The 12700-nt window shown below is 47.1% G+C and overlaps 1 long non-coding RNA gene across 1 annotated transcript in view; it reads left to right on the forward strand.

Annotated features, from left to right (window-relative positions):
* Positions 1–11919, forward strand: part of LOC147112740 (uncharacterized) — a 32652-nt gene extending 20733 nt beyond the window's left edge. Inside the window, exons 2-3 of the long non-coding RNA XR_015079562.1 lie at positions 7230–7397; positions 10912–11919. This is a non-coding gene — a long non-coding RNA (uncharacterized LOC147112740). The remainder of the gene's footprint in view (positions 1–7229; positions 7398–10911) is intronic.
* Positions 11920–12700: the final 781 nt, after the last annotated feature.

A 12700-nucleotide genomic window follows, 5' to 3' on the forward strand; every position in this document is an offset into this window, starting at 1 on the left:
GACGGGCTTTGTCTGCATAGTAGGGGACCCACTGAGCGTAGTAGGAAAAAAACCCTAGGCACCTCTTCAGAGCTTTTAGGCAGTGGGGCAGTGGGAGTTCCATAAGGGGACGCATCCGGTCCGGGTCGGGACCGATGATCCCGTGTTCTACAACACAGCCAAGGATGGCGAGGCGGTCTGTGCGGAATATGCACTTCTCCTTGTTATATGTCAGGTTCAGGAGTTGGGCGGTGCGGAGGAATTTCTCGAGGTTTGCGTCATGGTCCTGCAAGTCATGGCCGCAGATGGTCACATTATCTAGGTAAGGGAAAGTGGCCTGCAGCTCATTTTGATCGACCATCCGGTCCATCTCCCTTTGGAAGACGGAGACCCCGTTGGTAACGCCGAAGGGAACCCTAAGGAAGTGATAGAGGCGGCCGTTTGCCTCAAAAGCAGTATACTGGCGGTCTTCAGGGCTGATGGGGAGCTGGTGGTATGCTGATTTCAGGTCAATGGTCGAAAAGACGCGGTACTGCGCGATCTGGTTGACCATGTCAGCTATGCGGGGGAGTGGGTAGGCGTCCAGCAGGGTGTAGCGGTTTATTGTTTGGCTGTAGTCGATGACCAGGCGTTGTTTCTCGCCGGTCTTAACGACCACAACCTGGGCTCGCCAGGGGCTGGAGCTGCCCTCAATAATCCCCTCCTTCAGGAGCCGTTCCACTTCGGTTTTGATGAAAACCCTGTCCCCGGCACTGTATCGCCTGCTCTTTGTGGCGATGGGCTTACAGTCGGGGGTGAGGTTAGCAAACAGTGGGGGGGGTGGGACTCTGAGTGTGGAGAGGTTGCATCTGGTGCGCGGCGGGCAATTTGGAGGCTGCTGGCTGCGGACTGTGAGTGGGGGGAGGGGGCCACCGTATGCCATCGTAACGCTTTTGAGGTGGCACTGGAAATCCAACCCCAGTAGAACGGCAGCGCAGAGGTCGGGCAGGACCAGGAGTTTAAAATTATTGAACACAGTCCCGTCTACTACTAGTGTCACCACGCAGTAGCCGCCAATGTCCGCTGACTGGGACTCGGAGGCCATAGAAATCCGCTGGTGCGCAGGCAGGACTGGGAGAGAGCAACGCCGCACCGTGTCGGGGTGGATGAAGCTCTCTGTGCTCCCAGAGTCAAAAAGGCAGTTTATTGCATGGCCGTTTACCTTAACGTCCATTTTGGACCGAGCTAGCTGGTGCGGTCTCGTTTGGTCCAGCGTCACAGAGGCCAGCGTAGGGGTCGGTGTGTCGCTGCGAGTATCAGATGGGGGGGGGTTGGCGGTCTGCTGCGTCCCGGCTGGTGTCCAAGATGGCGGCGTCCATGATTCCCATGTGGCTGGAGTCGTCCAAGATGGCTGCTGCTGCGGTGGTTCGCACATGGCTGGGGAGGCCCAAGATGGCGGCTCGCACGGCCCACACGCAGCGCTGCTGGCGTTCGGGGTGGCTTTGGCCTTGCAGACGCTGGCGTAGTGTCCCTTTTTCCCGCAGCCCGAGCAGGTCGCATTCTTCGCCGGGCAGCGCGCTCTGGGGTGTTTGGCCTGGCCACAGAAGTAGCATTTCTGGCCTTGGGATACTGCTGTCTGGCTATGGGACACTGCTGCGGTAGTTGGGCCGTTGTTGGGCTGTGGCTGGGGTGGCACGGTGCTATGGGGCTGTCCTACCGTGTCCCAGGTTGTCGTTCCCCGCGGCATCCACGGTGCAGAGGAGTAGGCATCCATGCCCCGGAAGGCTGCGTCCAGCGTTAGTGCGATGTCGGAGGCTTTGTCGAGGGTGAGGTCACTCTGCTCCAGCAGTCGCTGTCGGGTGTAGTTGGACCTGTGGCCCGCTACGAAGGCATCCCGGATCAGTTCCTCCGTGTACTTAGTGGGCGTTACCGCCTTACACCCACAGGCCCGGCCAAGCACGGACAGTGCTTGGAGGTATTCCTCAGTCGATTCCCCAGGTTGTTGCTTGCGACTCCCCAGAAGGTGCCTAGCGTATACTTCGTTCACAGGGCGCGTGTACTGGGTCTTGAGGAGCTGGAGGGCGGCTGTGTACGAGGTCGCGTCCCGGATGACTGAGTACACTCGGTGGTTCACCTTGGAGAACAGGACAGACAGTTTGTCCGCATCCGTTTCGACCGCAGTGGAGGCAGTCAGGAATGTCTCGAAGCACGTGAGCCAGTGAGCAAACTTGGTGGAAGCGTCCGCTTCCCGACTGTCCAGGTCCAGGCATGCTGGTGTGAGGATCTTCTCCATTATAAAAAATTTAGTTAATAAAATTGATGCGCCATCAATTACTCAAAAGACTGAGGTTGAGCGAGTAACAATCAGGCTTTTATTAACTAAAGAATGAAGGTCTTGTCTCGAGTGGTCGACCCGTCCAGAATACTAAGGGACTGGGAGGTAGTCACTTATATACCTGGAATAGTGGGAGGAGTCAGCCGAGGCATGTCCAGACCTGTACCTAGTGGAATACACATACAGACACAGACAGGTATGACAGTGGTTTACCACATGTGTCATCTACAAATTTTGAAATTCTGCCCTGTACACCCAAGTTTAAATCATTACTATATATCAAGAAAAGCAGTGGTCCCAGTACCGACCCCTGGGTAACCCCATTGTGTACCTTTCTCCAGTCCGCTAAACAACTGTTCATCGCTACTCTCTGTTTCCTGTCACTTAGCCAATTTCGTAACCAAAATAACCCAAACACATTTCCCCACACTCAATGACACACTTCCCTTTCTCTTGCAGGAAAAGGTGGCACATAACAGAGGTCAGCAAACCTTAATCAGCGAGGGATAGGCTCGCCTGCATCATCTCACTCACATTCTTGGCAGGAGCATGGCTGAGCCCGTGGCCAGCGGTGGGGCTGAAAGAATGCAAGATGCCAGTATCCTCATATGTTATCCTCTTTCTCACATCTCACTTCCCCCTCATCCCACAATCTCTTCTGATTTACAATCTGCACATGGTGTAAGCATGCACCTCTTGTGTGATGAAATATGCCATTCATCACTCATCTGTATTCTCTGTGTGATTGTGCCTGTGACTGTGGTTTAGTTTCAGTTTCATTTCCCTTACCTCAGTTCCGTTTCCTCACCTTGTATTGTATTGTGTGTAGGGCTCCGCCCATACCTGGCCCCTATGTAAGCAGGCTCAGCGTGCCTCACATCCAGTACTGCAGACCTCTGGATGGAAGACACCTCTCCACTGTGTGTTACCTTCTAAGTTAATAAAAGCCTTGTTTTGTTCCGCTAACATTGAGTCTCGGATTTATTGAGGCACATCATCTTGCTTTACTCCACTCTCCTCACCACAACCCAACCCTTGTGCATTTCTCATTTCAGACACACAAGAAACCCAGCCTATCCAGCCAGTGGTTGAACAACAAGAGGGAGAGGAGAGTGAAGAAGAAAAAGAAATACCGTTAATCGATTTCACACTCCCAGCCACCAGCTCAGATACTGACACTCCACGTACTTTAGAGGATAGCTTAGACATGGGATCTGCATGTGGTGAGACAACGGACATGAGTGGCCTACAGCCAGGGCAGAGGGAAGGGTAGCTCAAGTGCCAGGTTCCCGGAGGACAAGTTCACACATGAATTCTGCTGAACAGAACTCAGATGAAGCCCTCGATGGGACGGCCTACAGAAGAACGCTGATGGGCATGCACAATGAAATGCTTGGTGCATTGGCAAGCCTGCCAGAAAGCTTGAATGCAATGTCAAGGAGCATGGAGGAGTCCAGCTCCAGCCTTGCACAGGGCTTTAGGCAGAGCTTGGAATCCATCCTTTCCAGCGTGGAAGGGCTGGGCAGATCCATTAACGCACTTGTTCTTGACCAACCATTATGCTGTGTCTGATGACCAAAGTCTCAGCTTCCATTGCAACACAAGCAGAAGCCACCCAACATCTGAGTGCTGCAATGGAAGCTCAGACTGAAGTCATGCATGCACAGACTGCTGCCAGCATAGCTGGGTTTACCAGTGTTGAAAGGAGCTTGTAGGGTGTCACAGCAGTCCAGCAGTCTGTACTCCATCAGATGACTAGGATTGCTGAGGCGCTATCCCTGGGAAGTGGATCCGTGGAGGCCAGTCCTGCTGTCCTTTCTCAGGATCACAGCATTCATCCTCCCACCACTGCCACTCCGCCAGTGCCCTTGCCTGTCAGCCAGCTAGCCCAGGCTGCTGCCACCCATGCCAAGCTGGTGCAATTCGAAACTGGGCCTACTAGGCCCAGAATTCCTCAAGGTCATTGTAATGTCCGTGTGTAATTGAGACACGGACTGCACAAGTTAGTTATAACAGGTGTTTACTGGATGGAGACAAAACTGGAACTACTATACAAAGTTACTCCACAGGCTTATATACAGGGGTGGTCACTACTGGTACTGCAGTATACAGGGGCTGCAGAATATAGTTCCTTCTTCAAGGTACATACACTACAGTCATCCTGCAAGGGCATTTGCAGTCTCCCCTACTGAAAGTCAGCAGCCTTCCACCAGTCATGCTGCAGCCACTGGTGTAGCACTGCATAGGAGCACTAGCTAAGGCAAAGGCACACACAAGACAGTCACTAAGGGAATGCACGAGGGTGATTAGTTGATTTTTTGATGTAATATTGGTTGGATAGATGGATAAAGTTTAATTGGAATGTTTGCTTTGTGGTGGCTTTTACTTCAGCATTTTGGCCAAGAGGACACTGTGATAGTCAGTAACAGAGAGAAGGTAAAGTGTGGGACTTAATGTTAAAAGGGGAGTTGGGGTTGCGTTCAATTGCACCACAGGCAGATGATTCACTCCCAGATATCCTGGCCAGAAAGGGGCTGTCTGGATTGCCTCCTTCCTTCCGCTTCCTCTTCCTCCACTTCCGCCTCCTCCTTTTCCTCCTCCTCCTCCTCTTCCTCCTCCTCCTGAGCTGGTGGCCATATCCCTGGTGGCAAGGGCTATGCCCTCATCATGGCCAGGTTATGGAGGATACAGCAGACCACGACGAATCGAGACACACGCTCCGGTGAGTAATGTAGGGCTCCTCCAGAGTAACGGAACCTCGGTCCAGGTAATGGAACCACTGCTTGAACCCCCAATTGTCCGCACGATGATGTTTTGTGTGGTAGCATGGCTCTCATTGTACGCATGCTGGCCACATTTGGTTGGGTGCAGAGCAGAGTCATGAGCCAGGTGGTCAAGGGATAGCCCTTGTCACCCAGTAGCCACCCTCTGGTTTGTCTTGGTGGCTCAGAGACTGAGGGAACAGCGGACTGGCACAGAAAAAAACATCACGACTGCTGCCAGGATACTGGCCATTCACCACAATGATGTGCTGAGTATGGTCACACACCAACTGCATATTCAGCCAGTCAGCAAGTGGTAACCTTTGCAGATGCGGTACATCTCAGCATTTACATACGGTGCCAGCAAAGCCACATGCGTGCAGTTGGTGGCGCCTTGCAACATGGGGAAGTCCGCTATCCTGGCAAAGCTGTGTGCATGCTCCGCCTGCTTCTCTCTGGTCAGATGTTACAAATGTCGCCTGCTCCAGCCTGGAAGGATCCTGAGGCAAAGAAATTCAGGGCCACAGTCACCTTCACAGTCACTGGCAGCGCTGTCCTTGTCTGGTGTGAGGCTGCAGCTCAGATTGCAAGAGGTGGTAGAGTTCTGTGAGCACCTCCTTCGTAAATCACAGACACCTCAGACACTGCTCCTGGCTCAGGTTGAGGTAAGAGAATTGTTTGTGTTAGACTCTAGGTGGGTAAGGCCTCCTGCTGAGAGCCCTTCTCCCCCTCCTCCTACTCCTGGAGGGTGCCAGCTGTCTCCCAGAAAGCAGTAGATCATCAACAGATATTTTAAAATTTGTTTTTAATATAACTGACTCCTCATCTTTGGGGTTCAGGCCACTTCCCTGGCTTTGACCCCTGGCCCAATGTGGCCCATTTGTGCCCATCAGGAGATCTGTATGCCTCATCTCACTGGACATACTGGCCTCTAACCATACACTACTTTGCACTGAGGTTCAGGAAGCAAGAACTCCCAGCCTAGCGAGTGACCGCTCTCAGTTCCGCCCCGTCCACATAGGTGGCCTTGTTTGGGTGGAACAGGCTCCACCCCTACATAAAGCCATTAGAAACTCATGAATAAAGACCTGGTGTATCCAGGTTCCATTGGTGTTTCTGACCATTGCAAGTAAATTCAGGGCCAATGTGCCTGAGAACAAGTGCAAGCTTACTTTTAATAAATGAGATTTAAATTAATTGGGGGAATTTGTTTTAATGTATTTAATGCATTTGTTTTAATGCAGTTGCCTAGCTCCAAATTGTCTCCTTGTCACCGGGATCTGACAAATATTACAATGATTCTGGTTTGTCTGACACTGAAGCACACACTTCCTGAAAAATGAGCTCACGCTGGATGAGTTGTAGGCTGGCGGGGATGCATAGCTACAGTATGCTCAGCCTGCCCAGATGTAAAATGGTTGACTAGGAGGAGTGCTGCTCTCCTTCTAAATAATTAATGACATTTTTTAAAATATGCATTTTTCTATGTGGTAAAATAGTGATGCTAACATTGCAATTTTAGTCCTTCTTTCAAAGGCAATGCCAAAACAATGAACGCGATGCCTTTAAAACTGTTACTGAGTTTATCAGCTAGGAATGGTCTTTCTGAGGGCTGAAGGAGGTTTATTGACACTAAAGACAATAACACTAAACTATTGCCCAAGGTCAAATGTTGAGGTAATTTTGATTGCCATTCGGCAAATACTTTGAGGATATTTGTGGAGACATTATCATCACTGTTGTTTTACGCTGTTATCAGGGAAGAGGCAGTGAAAGACCACAATGTCAGACAATGACATCACAGAACAACAACATATAAATATTGACGGCAGATTAATACAGTATGCAAATGTAACTCTGAGAGTTGTGCAATCCTAATTATGCTAAAATACCAAATAACAGACTAAAAGTATTATTGCAAACTCAGGATCACTTCTGTAACATTCAGGATAATAGCGCTTGAGACCAGAAAATTCAGGTTAATGTTCTGTTTTTATATTCTTGCTGCATACAGACTGCACTGCATACCCCAAGTACATTAGGAATGGTGTCTCACTGTGATGCTGAAGGCCATTCCATTGTGAGGGAGGACAGCACATTTCTATTGTCTTCTGATGTACATCTCATACCTGAGAACATTCATAGTTTTACCCTGAATCTGTTCTGATTTTCAGTATGAAACGCATCAAGAGAAATTCAAAACCCCCCACCGAAATGTGAAACACATGCTACTCTGGGATACCTGTACCGAGAGCATAGTCCAAGTGACATGTGAGCTGCCTGCACTTCCGGCATCAGAACCCTGTATTCTTCAGCTCCGAACATCTATAAAAGTTTCCCCGGTCAGTCGATTTTTCTGAACACTTTTTAAAAAGAAATGATTCTGGGAATGATGAAAAAGATTTAATGTATGTAACTGTCTTTCAGTTAATCAAAACCCAAGATCCTTACCCAAATATAACTTTTATTGTTGTTATCTTATAATTTCCTTAAAATTGTTGTGCACCTGAGACCTAGAGCAAAGCATGCTTTGGAACGAAGGGCCAAGGGATTTGCTGCATGTCACTTGAGCAACCTAAAGGGTAAAGGCCACCAGTTTACCAGCTATAACCTGTAAACAATGCAATCAATGATTGATTATATCATTGAGCTAATAAGTTTAGTGAGAAGGCTAGGCCATTGGAGCCACCTTGACAAGAAGTCAAGAAAACTCAATCTCTGTGGCAAATAGCTTTTGCTTGGCTGGCGGTGGGGGTGGCGGGTGATGGGGGAGGGGGGCCAGGTAATTCCAAGTCATCAACCTAAGGTGTAATAATTCCATTCAGACGCTGGGCTGAGGTTTTATGATGGCATTCTATTTCTCTATTTCTATAAGGAAAGTTATGACTTTGGAGCTTTCTGAGATTATAATGGCTGTTAAATGAGCATGAATTTTGTTTACTTCTGTTTGCTTCACTGGTTCACGGATCAGCTGATGCTAGCTGTTGACTTTTTCTGATAAATATTGAAGCACATATGTGTTAGATAACTTTCACCCACAGACTAAACAACCTGTATTTTCATTCTAAGTAGGTGCATTTTGCAAAGGGGTTTATTCACAGAAGCTGAGGATCTTTTGAGCTTTGGTGTCACATGGGTCTCATACAAATGGAGGTCAAACCTGCTAATGTAAAGTTCTGGTTAAATATTGTCTCACAGTTTGCATTATGCCTTCTGTTGCTTTTACACTAAAGGCTGTGCAATTGTTAAAATCAGTATTTACTCAGCAATTAAACTTTTTTAGCTTCAGGATTTTGCACTCATTACACTTAAAACCATCTGTTCCAGTTTGATGACTGAATTTTTTTCAGCAGTTGGCAGATAAGTAACTTTTCCCAGAATACTTTTCAGTCAACATGACTCTATACAAAGTGATCCTCAATTTCTAAAATTTGACACTTTATTTGTTGAATTTTTTTTTTCAAATGTGAGGCCGGCATTTGAATTGCTGCATAATAAATAGTGAAAATCCAACCAAAGCACTTGAATTTATGCTTCCCTTAATAAAAGTTCATACCTAAATGATTATTTTTTATAGCAGCATTGGTTTTACTATGCAGCCTATATTTGTGGTACATGAAAGACTATTGTCAATAGTTTTCTACTAATGCAGCTGAGATGCTAGTTGTAATTAATATACAACATTTGCAAGAAAGTTTATTTGCGGCTTACTATGCTTGTTTTACTTTTTGATTACTAAGTTCCCCATTGCAGGATCTTCACAGTTCTTTTTAAGTCTTACACTTTCATTCTCCCATTGAAAATCCACAAAAGGGCAAAGAATGTCTTGGATTTCTAACCCCCTTATTTGTGGTTTCTATGACTAAATTACACAACTGAACACATGTACCATTCAAAAATATAAGAATCTAAGAGAAATAAAAGTTCAAATAAAGAATTCTTTAGACAGGAAAGCTCATAAGAAGGTGCCAAGTCCTTCCTTAGAAGGAAAGAAGCTTTATCAGAGGGTAGACATCTCAGTCCACTCTCACACCACTCCTGACACCCAGCTAAAGAACAGGAGAACAGAAAATCATCCACAGACATGAGGTCAGCTTCCACATTAACGCTGATGACACCCAGATCTACCTTCACACCAGCTTGGTTGACCCACTTGTCTGACATCTAGTCTTGGATGAGCTGCAAATTTCCTCCAGTTAAACAGTGGTAAGACCGACAACATCATCATCATCAGCCACTGCCACAAATTCCATCCCTCTCCCAGCCACTGTCTCATGTTGAACCAGACGGTTCACAACCTCACCGTCTTATTCAACCCCAAGCTGAGCTTCTGAATCCATATCCTGTCCAACACAAACACCATCAACTTCCACCTCCATTACTGCCCCTGCCTCTGCCCCTGCCTCTGCCCATCTGCTGTTGAAACTCTCAGTCATGCCTTTATTACCTCCAGACCTGACTATTCCAAGGCTCTCCAGGCTAGCATACCATCCTCCATGCTCTGTAAACTTCAGCTCATCCAAAACTCTACTGCCCATATCCTATTCAGCTCACCCATCACTCCTGTCCTAGCTGACCTACATTGGTTCCAGATTCTCCCAACACCTCAATTTAAAATACTCAGCCTTGTATTTAAATCTCTGCATGGCCAGGCCCCTCCCTACCTCTGTAACTTCATCCAGCCCTATAATCTCCCTCAGAACCTGTTATTCTTATGCAACCCTCCTCCCTTCACCCCACTGTTGGTGACCATGCCTTCAGCCACCTAGGCCTTACACTCTGCAAAACACATTCCAACAACCAATCTTCTTTTAACACCCTCCTTTAAACCCACCTCTTCGAACAAGCTTTTGGTCACCCCCTTTAATATCGCGTTCTTTGGCTCCATGTCCATTTTTATCTGATTGCACCTCTGTGAAACATCTTGGCACTTTTTCCATTTTAAAGCCACTATATAAACACAAGTTGAAATGCTAATTCTGGTGAATCTGTACTCCCCTCTCTACAGTAAAAAGCATATTCTGCTTGGACATGCAAAAGAAATTCTGAAACCGAAAGGTTAAAAGCAGTATATAATGGTAATTAATTTTGGTGCAGTTCCTGTCTGAGATTTATGGAACATCTGGTTCTCAGAGTACTAAACACTTAGCATCTCTTTGCTTTTGTGACTAGTGGATTGTACATTAACTGTCTGTTTATTCAGTGATATCACTCCAACATTGTCCAATAGAGAAACCAAATAATTACTATCATAGCACAAAGCAGATAAAACTAGAATATTAGATAAGATGCACAGCTCCAGTTTATCAGCAGGTCTGGCTTGTTTCACTTTAATCACACAATGTCATAGACTTTTTCATGAACCTTTGATCCGGCCTTTACGTGGGGGAAAGAAATAAAATCATTATTTTGGTCAGTTCATCCATTCATTAGTTTTAGCAAAAGTGGTGTCCCTCTGAACTTATAAATGTAAAATTATCAATGTTAGCAGTGAATTGCCACTATTACTTCAGCCCCTTATGTCGAGAGGATGGTCATATTTGACAGATTGAAGTTGTAAATTTTGACTTCTTGTGCCTTAAAATGAAGCAACTTCCATGAGTTGAATAAATAAGAAGACCACAGCTCAGCCATGCATTGCTATCACATTTTATGAAATGAATTGTTGCAGTATTTGATTGCGAGTCTTTTATTGGGTTTGTAAAGGTATATTTCAAAAGCTACAAAGAGGACAATATTTGCCAGAACACTTTATCAACATTGTGTGAGCTCACCTATACTTTGCAAATGTTATTACTGAATATTCTGAGGGTTGATTTGCATTTTAATGATAATCACATAATTGATGTTCTTCAGATTCAGGAGAGTCGGGATAGGCCAGGTCTACAATGCCAACAGCACCATGCTGCTCATCTGATAGAATGTGCCATTACTGAGAATTTCTTAGGTAAATCCCTGATCCTGGAAAGCTCATTTTGTGTTTTTTTTAAATAGTGCTGATTTATCTAACTTTGCGATTCATATCGGCCATCCATTGTCCTGATTTTATGTTTTCCACTTTCAAGAGTGAAATTAATGGCCTTTGCCTTTGCTTTTCCTAGTTACGTGCCTGAAAAGGCACTTGGGAAGTGGGACACCAGCATTATCACTGCTGTGACGATAGCAAAATACTGCAGATGTTGGAAATCCGAAATAACAACAGAAAATGCTGGAAAAACTCAGCAGGTCAGGCAGCATCCGTGGAGAGAAATTTGAGTTGACGTTTCGGGTTGGACCCTTCTTCAAAACTGGAAAGAAAAGAAACTAGATCGGAGGCAGGGCTGCGATCGGACAAAAGAATAAAAGAAACAAAAGAAGTAAAAGAGATTAGAAGCTAGACAAGATGGTAATAGGCTGGGATTAGGTGTAAAGTGTACTGGCAGGGCAAAAGATAGCTGCCAGGTGTGAGAGAGAAACAAAAGGAAAGGGGGGGGGGGAAAAGGAGTGGAACAATTACAAGAGAAAATGAAATGGGGGCCGAGCTTATGATCTGAAATTGTTGAACTCGATATTGAGTCCGGAAGGCTGCAGACTGCCTAATCGGAAGATGAGGTGCTGTTCCTCGAGTTTACGTTGAGCTTCCGTGGAACAATACAAGAGGCCAAGGACGGTGAGGTCCGAGTGGGAATGGAGCGGTGAATTAAAATGACAGGCGACCGGAAGCTCGGGGTCACCCTTACGGACTGAACGGAGGTGTTCCGCAAAGCGGTCACCCAATCTGCGTTTGGTCTCCCCAATGTAGAGGAGACCGCATCGTGAGCAGCGAATACAGTATACTAGATTGCGAGAAGTACAAGTAAATCGCTGTTTCACCTGGAAGGGGTGTTTGGGGCCCTGGACAGTGGGAAGGGGGGAGGTATAGGGGCAGGTGTTACATCTCCTCCGCTTGCACGGGAAGGTGCCAGGCGAAGAGGAAGGGCTGTTTGGGGTGATAGAGGAGTGGACTAGGGTGTCTCGGAGGGAGCGGTCCCTGTGGAATGCTGAAAGGGGAGGGGAGTGGAAGATACGTTTGGTGGTGGGATCACTTTGGAGGTAGCGGAAATGCCGGAGGATGATCCGTTGAATGTGGAGGCTGGTGGGGTGAAAGGTGAGGACAAGGGGAATCCTATCGTGGTTCCGGGAGGGAGGGGCAGGGGTGAGTGCAGAAGTGCGGGAGATAGAACTGACACGGTCGAGGGCAGTGTCAACCACAGTAGAGGGGAATCCTCGGTTGCGGAAAAAGGAAGACATGTCTGAAGCACTGGTGTGGAAGGTGGCGTCGTCGGGTCAAACCCTTCGTCAGAACTCACGAAAGGTTCAACCCGAAACATTGACTCTGTTTCTCTCCCCTTGATGCTGCCTGACCTGCTGAGTGTTTCCAGCATTTTCTGTTGTTATTAAGGATCATAGGATACTGTCTTCTCAGGGTCTGGGTCAGTAGAGTGGCAGATACAGACTTGTGCTATCTTGCTGCAAGGACACCTGCAGCTACTATATAACATATGGTTAACACATCCTGTAACACTAACTATCAGCTGCTGCCTGAAATTTAGCTCCACCTCTTTGCAGGCATGCTGCAATACTTACCCTAGGGGCATGTGATGTGGATTGGTACAAAGGACTATCA

Source organism: Somniosus microcephalus, chromosome 9, assembly GCF_052327205.1.
Source record: "Somniosus microcephalus isolate GS21.2 chromosome 9, FLI_Smic_1.0, whole genome shotgun sequence".
In the NCBI taxonomy this organism is placed as follows: domain Eukaryota; kingdom Metazoa; phylum Chordata; class Chondrichthyes; order Squaliformes; family Somniosidae; genus Somniosus; species Somniosus microcephalus.